Consider the following 11,631-nt stretch of genomic DNA (forward strand, 5'->3'; position numbering starts at 1 on the left):
AAATCAACTTCTCTAACCCTTAATTATTGTCACACCACTCATTCTGATTTGTCCTTACTTCTATATTCAAAATACTGTTTATTTTATTACAGGTATTTTACTGTCCTCTGGAGAGACCACTAACCACTAGAGATATGTAGGGAAGTGTTTTTCTGCCATATAAGCATTTTACATTTGCAAACTCCTCTTCCAAATCCAGACATGGTATTTTAAGTTTTCAAGCAAAAGTAACCCCCAAACCATCAGTTTGGTTAAGGTGAAACATTTAGTTGGACACAATTGATGAGGAACATTTCAAAGCTGATATTGGTGTTTTCAAACTTCATTAAAAAATATTAAAAATGAAAATAATTTCAAATCAAGAAACAAAATCTAAATGGTAACATAAAAAGCTTGGATGATTTTAAAACTTAGACAACTGATTTTGTGAATTTTGTCAAAACATGTTTTTCTGCAGGTTTCAGCTTAGGGAACAGTTTGGTGAAAAAAAGTTGACAATTCCTGATATGAAAATGTTCTTTTGATAAAGTCTTGCTTGCTTCAGAGCTGCCAATCTCTTCTGCCTTCAGCTACACTGAGGTGGACAGGAATATATCAGTGAGTAAAACTGCAGTCTCAAGTCTCTGAATCATTCAGTTTTATTGAACACTGGGAATTGCCAGGCACCATTTCTGGTTGTTAACTGCATGCACAGTAAATGTGGTTGTCAAGCCATTAAGAAACTGGGAACAAAGAGTTTGGTGAAACAGTTCCAGAAACCCAAAGCATTTCAAAGACCTGACTCAAAAAATACACTATCATGTAAATAATCCATGCAGTAAACATGTGATCAATATAATTTTAATAATTTAAATAGAAGAAAGGACATAACACAGATTTTTTATTTTGTCATCTCTCAGGAAATTTCTCTGCCCTGTGAATATTTACTCTGGTCTGAGTTAGTTCTCCGTCAATTCTACTTGTCAATTTAAAGTTCATCTCTTTTCTAGCCTTTCACCTCTGACCATTTCTTTGGATTCTTTTCCTGATGTGTCTTTCTGACATAATTAAAGTTGAAAGCCTCACTCCACAAAGTCTCACCACACCTATTAAAGAGTGTCCTTAAAACATCTGTTAGTAGGTCACAACACAATAGATGAAAGGAGGAAAAGGGGCTCCATGGAAGGTGCAATAATTTGAAGTCATTTTATTTTCTCCTTCTTCTGGTTTAGTTTATGATCAGTGCTGACTTTCTCCCTTTCTCTATTAACAGCAGGACAACAAAGGATAAAGGAGATATTTCCTGGCAATGTTTCGAAAGGGGAATCTTGTCTTCATACAGGATGGAAGAGGATCATTCTAGTTTGGTGCCAGGACTAGTGGTAATTAGATTTTAGCACAAAGGACTAGTTTTATGTGCTGGAATAATTCTGAACATATTTTTGTGGTGTAAAACTCAAGAGATGAACCTCACCCTCCTGGGCTTCTGCTAGAAAAAGCATTTCACCAACACAGCAGAAATGCAGTTGCCCAGGATCAAGGACAACTGAATATCCCTGAAAATCTCTCTGAAAAAAACTCTCCCCTGAGTTTGTCCTAAGATATGCTCTTCCTAAAGTTCTGTCCCAGATACACAAGCTCAGTAACTGCTACAGATGGCCAGATCAGTAAACAAATATACCCAAGCCTACTGTGCATCCCAATCTTACAGGGAATACTTGTCTGTTCATTTTATATCCTGCAAAACATCATTTCTGAGCACTTCACTATTTATTGAAAGCCCTCCTGAAGAATCCTTGTTCCAAATCCCATTTACTAGGCTGAAACGCACCTGGGCCTTCCAAACAAGCTGTGCTCTGAGCTCCCTTTTGGAGCCCTAGTGCTTTGTCAAAGACAACATCATTTTATCCTTCCTTCCAAAAGCACTTTGTGTGCACTAAAGCACTGCATGAGAAAAACCTGCTGCAGATTTTGGCATCGTGTGGTGTTCATACTGGGTGCTGTCAGTGTTGGGCTTGGCTCCTTGCACTGTAAATGCCTCCTTTCTCATATTAAGCATATGAATTAATCAGTCTTTTTTTCCTCTCATTTAATGGAGTTGAGAACACTACGCAAAATATTTGTGAGTGGATTAATGAGTGAATAAAATAACATCCTATGTGGAGACTGGTGCTTAAAATATACCACATAGTATGAACAGAAGTCATAAATCAAGACACAAAGCAGCAGTAGCTACACAGATGTGCTGGAAGGACCAGGGGTTCAGCATCTATAGAGACCTGGCTTTTTTGTGTGTATTACATTACTAACAGCCAGTTATAAACTTGATTTCTTGGTCATCTCTGCTGGCTTGAATGTCAGAAATGCAGGAAATCAGCTGTTCTCAGGAACCAAACTCATCTGGAGCCACAGCAACTGGGGAATAAGGAAGTAAAACCCACTTGAAAAAAGTCTCTTGCACTTCTAGCACGTCACTGTCGGTGCAGTTTGGTTCCCAGTCTTACTTCATGTACTTTAGGAGTTTTCAAAATAAGTTAAAAACTCCCTCAATATATACAGCAACTCTCATAATTACATATTCCATTTACTGCTCCCCTTTCCTGCTTGCATTAATTACCTGTTGGGAAGAGCAGGATGACGTCTCTGGGCCTCGATGGTGACTCATCAAGAAGTGACCTCATGGCAGGGGACTGATTTGGTTACCACTGCTCTAAATACATTTCAGCCCCCGATTTAGGAGCTGAATGGTTGGTTTTCTAAAAGGAACGGACAGTAACACATCCATTTTTCCCAGAAAAGCAAGGAATGCTCAGCACTCTGCCCCTGTCAGGCCAGGTTTGCTTTTGCAGAGGCTCCAGCAGGGAAGCAGCACACTTGGTGTTCGTCTTCCTTTTCCATCCTCACGTGGGAGATGAGAGGAGATAGTTGGGCTTTCAAAATTCCTACATCCAAGAAATGATGTGGAAAGCCTTACAGGTTAGGAGGATTACCATTTGTGTTGGGCTATAGATAGGATGTTGGCTGTAACTGTTTATACAAGCACAACTCTTGCATCTTTTTCTTTTTTTTTTTTTTTTTAACAAGATCTCAGATCTTCTGAGAACAAATCGCAGTAATATGAAAACCTTACAGATTTCGTATAGGCATTCTTCTGAAACAGAAAAGAGATTAGAATTTAGAGTAGGAGTTTCTAATGTAAAAATGTCTAGTGTGATAAGAATTCTGAATTTTAAATCTGTAATGAGATAAAAATTCAAATTTCTGTCAGAATAGGCAGGGCAGTGCCTGTGTCTCAGCCTGAACGTTTTGAATGTGAAATTTAAAATGCAATGCAATTATAAAGCAGCAACCAGTGAAGCAAATAATGGAATTCTTGGAATTCCATCTTCTTTATCTTTCTTTACTTTGGTACAAATGCTGATTTCAAGTCAAATAATAAAAAGAGGCATGTAGAATCACATTCATACCTGTGCACTCACAGCTCAGGGTTGTGGCACTGGTGCTGAAGCAAAGTGGTTTCATGCCATATATATATCTATATATCTATATATCTATATATATGTTTACAAAGCTGTGTGTGTGTAAGATGGAAGCATTCTGTACCTTATTCTAAATTCAATCTGTACTGAAGGCAATGAGGTTCAAAACAAAACACAAAAATTTTCAGTGAGATGAAAAACAAGAATGTTTGTTACTGCTGGAGGAACTAAAGTAATAATAAGGATGGTAAAAGTGGAACATTTTTAGTCAAATGTGATGATAATTATATTCTGCTACTGTAACTTAGAGAAACCTGAGAGCATCATGAAAAAGGGCTCTAATTGATCCTATAGATGAAGCAATTCTGCTTGTCAGTGACACCATTTTCCCACAGCATGTAAGAAGTTAATGAAAAGCACAGGACGGAATGTAATCCTCTCCTTCTGAGGTTGTACAGATGTATCTATCACCTTCAGTTAATCCAAAGGGAGAAAACAAGCTACCAGGTAACAGCTGAATAATTTGGCAGCAGTTACAGTGAGAAATAGAGAGCAACAAATGAAATAATTACATTCCCTTCCATAAGACAAACAGCAATGCTACTGTAAATTGAGCTAATTTAGCTTGATGCTGCTTTGACTGCTTCTGTTGAGATGTTCATGGTGTCTGACAGTGAGCTGCACTGACACACTGCACTTCAGTAGCAACACAGAAACAATCCCTGTCAAAATCCTGGTGCAAATCCCAGGTACAGAATGGTGAGAGGATCCAATATATCTACAGATTCCTAAGGGAACATCTGACTGTAAGACAGGTCACCTGAACCATTTGTCTGAGGTGTGACAGCTGAGCATTTCACCAAAGCAGGACTGATGAGGGGGAGACCTGACCAAAACTCACCTGGCCCAGCTCCAAAAGGCCTTGTGTGGCACTAAGAGTGATTCCATTAATTACAGGATGAGTGGTAATCAGGGGCTCTGATCATGAGGGATGTGTAAGACTAAGATGTAACAATCTCGTGCCTCAGCTGCATTTTGTAACTATTGTGCTAATGCAGTTGAGTTGAAAGACCTGCAGTGTCTCAAAAACAAACAAACCCAGGTAACCATCAGCTTTATTAGGAGTCTGGATTCATTTAATGCTCTGAACCATCTTACTAAAGGACAGGCCGTGTAAGGTGTTCTTAACAAGACTATGCTTTTTATTTTTCCTTTGGATTAACTGCTTGTGTTGGACAAATGTTCCTCCTCTCTACCACTGAAGTAAAAATGATTTTGAAATGGAATAGGCTTTACAATTTTGACCCAAAGGAAACTGATTCTCTTTACAGCATCCCCAAATCTAGTAGTGCTCCACAGGTGGAAAACAAACTCACCTTCAGCACCTAAAAAGAGGAATAAAATTGATCTTCTGCAGCTAGCAAATAAAACTGAAACTCTGTCAAGAAAACAATTGCTGAGAAAGTCATGTCCTTGCTTGTGACCAACACAACAATATCAGGAGCAAAAAGTCCTCATCTCACAGGGGACTGGGCAAATGAATTAGTATCTGTGAAGCAATCAGAAGTATTACCAGAAACCATGGCTGAAATAATTCTGTATTCCCAGTAGGTATGGTTCACATGCTGTCGAGAAGCTTTTGACCAGGCATTTAAAAAGAGTAACAAAATAAGGTCCTTAAAAACTCCATTGCCAAAGGAGATGAACTCTCTCAAAAAATAGTGTGTGATCATATTATTAGCTCCAAGTCTGGCAAGTGTAAATTCTAAGTAACCTAATATTCTTTCAATGTGACTTTAGATATTTGAAAACAAATAGAGGAAACAAGAGCAGAATTTCATACTTACAATGACATGAGTCATCTGAGATATTTCAAACCATCATGTGGAATTTTGCCACATGAATTGATGAAATAAATAAGCCACTGTCATCATACATGTGAGAGAGAACTCACTGAATCATACGTTTTCCCATAGGAACTAAACATATTTGCTGATAGGAAAGGAATGGAGACCAGCAGGAAATTTGGGTTCTATTCCAAGCTTCACAGGCAGAGCAGGGATTTCCTGGTACTCCAAAGACTGATCCTCTTTGCCCTGTCCTTTCCATTTGCCTCTTTCCTGCTCCCATCTCTTCAGCCCAGCCCTGTTCTCTTCAACTCCCGAATCCCAGCCCCTGATCCTTATGTTTATCATGCCAGTTTCTTCCCCTAAACCTTTGGCCTTAACATCTTCTTTCACACAGGATAGGGAATTTCAGTCCCAAAACAAAGCTTGGTAAGACAAGAAGCAACTGTAAATAGGCTCCTGCAAAAAGCTTCTCTCCTGCTGCAGAGCTTTAACAATAGATGATGTTACCCCTACACACAAAATATGAAGACAGTTGTGTGGGAGAGTTAAAGAGGAAGAGTTATTGCTGCTATTGATATCTGAATCTCTTTGAATTATAAATTAGAATGAAAGTTCTCTATGGTGGCCAAGTGAGAGAAAGGATTCTGAGACAAGGCACACAAAAATATGTAAAAACTATTTATATAATTGTATCACAAATCAGCTTTTGATATTTTAAAAATATTCTTAGTAGGACTGAGTCTAAATTATTGGCCTAAGAGCTTGAACAAAATGAAGAAAATTAATAAGCTTCGGTGGAAATGGTGGGAAGAAGTTTTATTGTATTATTTGTAGAAGTCAATGCTTCAAACCTGTTTTCTTCAGTCTTTTCCCTAAATCTTCAGTTTCAGACAAGGTAAACTCAAACTGTGATAGAAAGTGACAATTCATTAGGAGCCTATGAATCTATAATTTTCTATTTAGTCTATTAATATAGAACAAATGCTGAAAAGATCAAACAACTTACATGTTTTATAAGTGCCTTCTCTGGTGGATACCTTGCTGAAACAATTTGAAATAATAGGCCCATCATTCCTGACTGTCTTGTAACTGAGTACCTCAGTTTCACAATTATCCCCATAATTATCCCCTATGTACAGAACTACATCCTTGCTGGAATCCTTTAAAATTTGCATCCTCCTATTCAAGCAGAAATTGCACTACAACATATAATCTGTTCCTAAAATTACAAATGATTTTATTTGACAAGCAGGATAAATAAAAGCAAAGTCAAATGATTGAACATTGGCTTCTTTTTGTAAGCAAGGACCTTACAATTTCTATGCCTTTTACTCAGAAGAGTAAAAAGAATTTTCCTCTCTGAAAAGGAAAAAGAAATGAAAACCACTCCACAAAGACAAATTGCAGTCAAGACTGGCCAGGTTCATTGTTGAAAACTGTATTATCCACCCGATTATTCTATTTCTAGATAGGAGAGTGTTAAAGGGTAAGAATTGCTTAAGTGAGTCATTATTCTGAAATATTTGCCAATTACAGAACAAAAAACACTGCAGATAATGAGGGCCATTACACATACAAACACAAACTACATATCAGAGCTCCATCCTCACCTCAAAATTACCAGTGTCAACTTCCTACTTTGCTGTGTTTCACTGACTTTCCCTCTTCCTTAAAATTTTACCTAAAGTCTCTTCTTACTTCCTCTTTCTTACTTTCCTCTTCTTCATTATTTAGCTCTGTGAAGCAGAGACAGCATAAAGGCAAAATCTGTGCTATATATTGACTGGAGCAATCAGCTAAAGAATACAGTGTATGATTGACAGTTAAAATGATCAGAAAAATTGTTAGGCTCTGGAGTGACACGAAAACTCATGATGGTACTTCACACATGTGTCCACTTGCACAGAGAGGACCTCAAACTACAAACACCTTTGCCCAGGGGTGTCAGACAGCTCCATTGCTATCACAAATTCACAGAGTTCACCTCCCCAGTGCACAGGAGTGCCAAAGCAGACAGTCCTCTTCAGAATGCTCCTCACATCAGTCCTTCTTTTTTAGTCCTCTGAGTGACAGCATCTCATGTACTCCGAGTCTGCACCACTTCAAACTTCTGTTCCCCTTTCTGTTCTGAACCTCATGCTGTCATCTGCCTTTCTGAAGTGCCTACTACTCATGTGTGATAAAACATGTTGTCTGCACTAACCCTGCTGTCAGTTTAAGTTTTCACTCCTAATCAGAGCTAGTTATACCATCTTGGCATGACAATTTTGTTTAATTGCATAATTTGCCACCAGATTACTTTTGAGAGTAATTTATGCCACTCTTTGCCTATTAATAATTAGGTTATGTTCTTAAGGAAAAACCTGCCAGGTAGGTCTGAGGGTTGATGCTCATCTGACAGCTCTATTGGTAATTTATAATTAATTTGCTGTTTATTAGAAGGTTGGTTGGTAGAATTGTGTCCCACAGCTGTTAATGAGAATGCTTGTTGTCAGCTTTTCTCAGTGGTCAGCACAGAGGCACAATTCACTGTGAGTTGTCTCTAAATAATGGCTAAACCAAAGTTTAGCTTCTCCCCCAAGCCCCCTTTGCTCTAAGCTGTATCAGCCAGGGGAACTCTTGTAATTTACTGCAAAATTAAAGCAGCTCCAGTTCTGCTGGCCAGTACAGTGGGGAGCCAGGACAAGTAAATAAGAGGCTGTGTGCTTTTCACATGAATTGCAGTTTAGGTGGAGATTACAAATATTTGTAATGATTACAGAAAATGCTGCTGTTCTAATTACTGCACAGACAACATACATATCTTTATATTTATTAGTTCATTGGGAAGGCTGGAAAACAGTTATAAGAAAGAAAGAGCCAAAGATGCAGTTCCACGGCACAAAGAATTTTGGGAAAGGGCTTTAAGTACAGCCAAAACAACTTCTTGGAAGCCAGTATGAGTGCCAGTGAACCAGCTGAAGATTTGCAGGAGAGTCTGGGGTGCAAGCTTTTAAGAAAGTTGGCACATTTTGTCAGACTTAGAGCTGGAGCTTCACTGCAGAAGAGACTCACAGGGACGATAATTCAGCACTCAGGGAATAGAAGTATCTTGTTGTGGACACAGTTCTGAAAGCTGCTGCTGAATTACCTGGATAATTTGTCTGTTACTGACACATATCCTGCAAAGGTCTTTGATCTGTGTTTTTCTGAAGGCTGGATGATCTCACTGTTAGGCTGAAACACACTCCTCACTCAGCAGAGAGAACTGCTGTAGGGATCTGCGTAGAAACGTAAATTGATATTGGTAATAGTGAAGAGAGAGCAAGGGCAGCATATTTTATGAAGTCCAAACCACTGGCTCTTACTGGAAGAGGTCAGTGTTTTGTAATTGGAATGGAAAAGGAAGTTGATGTGGTTTTCTTCTGACATAAAAGATGATGCACGTCGTCCACTGGTCAGCGAAGAGCCTCCCACTCCTACTTCAAATCCTGTTTCTGAATGTCATCAAAAGAGGATGTTTTTTTATTTCAACCCTCCAGCAATGACATAGTTAACTCAGTCACTGAGGTAGATAAAGTCAGTTCTAATGTTTCATATAAATCTTTCCAAATAACTGGAACAACAGAGCACTCTAATTATTGTCACCCAATAATCACAGCAAGTACAAACTGATTGCATGATATAAATGAGTATACTGATTGCTAAAAAAAAGATTTTGCCACTTCAGAACATTTCAGCTTTCTTTGAAACAAAATTTCATTAAGTTTGGAGAAAAAAATCCACCCTTGCTCCAACTCTGACTCAGATCTGTCTTATTAAGTATGAGTGGAAGTTTGTGTAAGACTGAGCATAAAACTGTGATACCTAATTTTATTTGTTCCAAATCACTGCAGTAATAATTCTGAGAGGAAAAGAGTTAGCTGAGTTCTGAATAATAGGAGAAAAATCTCCAAAAGTAAAATAACAATGTGAAATACAAAAATAACCGAGAATGTTCTGTGTCTCTTGACCACTTGATTTGAGAAAACGCAGTTGAAAAGGTGTACTGAATGACTCCTGGAATCAATTCTCTCTGCCATGGTTGTTGAATTCTGGTATGAACAGAACCTTGGTGGAAACAAACCAAGCATAAGATGAAAAAAAAACAAAACAAAACACCCAGAGGGATAAAGAGAATCAGAGAGAAAAACAAAGATGGGAATTCGGGTTTTGGAAGAAAACAGTTATTATCAACTGAACAAAGTACATGAAGACATTTCAAAGACTAATACCTATTAGACTGGAATTAGATGTTTCTCTATCCTGGGAAGTTGTAGGACTTAGATCTGTGCTTTGAACACAGTATTGGCAACCTCTCAAAGTCTTGAATCAGTCTCCAAACCCATGCCATTTACCACTGTACTTCTTGGTTTCAACCACACCACGAGCTCTTTAGCTGACTGGTGCATACACACTATCTGGCCAACCAACTGATGGTTTTTGAGCTGAGATTCATCCATCCTTCCCTCCTTAGACTCTCCTCAATCACAGAAAAACAGTTCCTATGTCACTGTGAGTCAAATGACCAGGAGATTGGTCTCTAAAAAAAATAAATAATCTCAAGTAACAGAAAATCCTAACATGTGCTGACACTATTGACATATCATTTTCCTGTACATATTTCAATTAAGTCAATCCTCAATTTTATCATAAAACTAATCTGATTATATCTGATTTCACCAGAACAACACAAGTGAGGAACATACAACTCTCACAAAATCTCATAGTTATCTAGCCTTTTTCTCTGATGATGTTCAATACCCATCGATCCCTCCTGGCCTTCCCCTTTGCACCAGCCACGTCACTGTCATTCATCCTCTCACTTTGTGCAGTGCATCATGAAGTGCTGAACCTGTGTTTGAGGTACCTAAAGTCAAATTCTCAAATTGTTCAAGCTTAACAGTTTAATACTTTGAATCTTCCCTGACTATTCATGTATACATCTAAATACTAGCAAGGCAAATCTGTAATTCAGCAGAAAGAGTCTGACTGAATTTGAGTTCATTTCACTTGATGCTAAGTCAGGGTTGATTTCACAAAATAAAACCAACCAAGCAACCAAAGAATATTTATACTTTTTAGCAAGCACAGTCTAATACAGGAGGACTGTATGGAGTAGTGGAAGGGTTCAGTGTCAGGGCTCTAAGCAGCCACCAACAGGCCCTCACCAGCAGTATCTGGGTCCTCACCACATCCACACCCTCTGCCCGTTGGTCCAGGAGCCACCTTTAAGCTCAGCTGGGGCAGCCTGGCCTTCCCTAAGCTCAGTCCTGTCTCCTGCTCTCCTGGATTCTTGTTGGTCCTTCTGAACAAACTTTAAACCTATGCTGCACAGAACTTGCCTCCTGCCCTGTCTCCTGGATGGACTCAGTATCTTACCTCACCTGGCACTGCTGAGAGTGCCCGTCCACCTGCCTGTCCACCTTCAGATCCTGCAGGACCGCAGCTCCCTAAGCTGCCATCACTCCTGGCTCTTGCTTTTGCCCAACAGCTGGAAGACATGACATCCCCACTTGCCTGGAGTTCATCTCAAGGCAAGACCTGAAATCGAAATGTGAAGTGCTAGCTGACTTAATGCAGTCTTATTAGTTCAAACCAAGCTCTATTGATGTTGCATGACTTCCCTTTCTCTCTAAAATGTGAACTTTTCCTTGAGGAGGTCACTTGTCTGGTAAAGCACTTGATCCAGGCTCTCCTGGATCTAGAGAAGAGACTGAGCACCAGGTCCTCAGAGAGGGTAAGCATTCCATTGCACTCTCAGAGGCTTTTTATTACCCTTTTTTCCGTGAGCCAAATCACAAACAGAGAGTGCATTGTATGTGTGTCGTCTTGAGCTGAGATCTGCTTACCCTTCCCTCAGGAGAGGCTCTTTCATACAGGTAACAGAATGACTGCTTGAGCCCCGATTTTTAAAGTATCCCGAAATGCCCTCTGGAAAGAACAGGAGATTGATCTCTCAGAAACATTAAACTTTACATGAAGCTTTTCCCTCAAGGGCTCCTGAGAATAACGGAGGTGCGGTCCCTCTCCATGACCTCCCTGAGACCCCACCGAGGCGATGGGTGTGAGGGCGGACCCTCGAAACCCCTGCTCGACGTGTGACCCGGCGCTGAAGCAACCCCGAGCCCCAGCCTCTGAGGGGAGCAGATGGCGCACACAGCCCCTTCCCGCCATTCCCTCCCCTCAGGGCTCTGCCGGCTCCCGCCGCTCCCGCCTTGTGGCGACCCCCGGTGGGGGGGAAGTGGGCGCGGCGGTTCCCGCCGCCAGCGCAGCCCCCTGCCCGCCCAGCTCCGCCCGCCACA

This window comes from Myiozetetes cayanensis, unplaced genomic scaffold (assembly GCF_022539395.1).
Source record: "Myiozetetes cayanensis isolate MyiCay16 unplaced genomic scaffold, myiCay2020 scf12, whole genome shotgun sequence".
Taxonomy (NCBI): domain Eukaryota; kingdom Metazoa; phylum Chordata; class Aves; order Passeriformes; family Tyrannidae; genus Myiozetetes; species Myiozetetes cayanensis.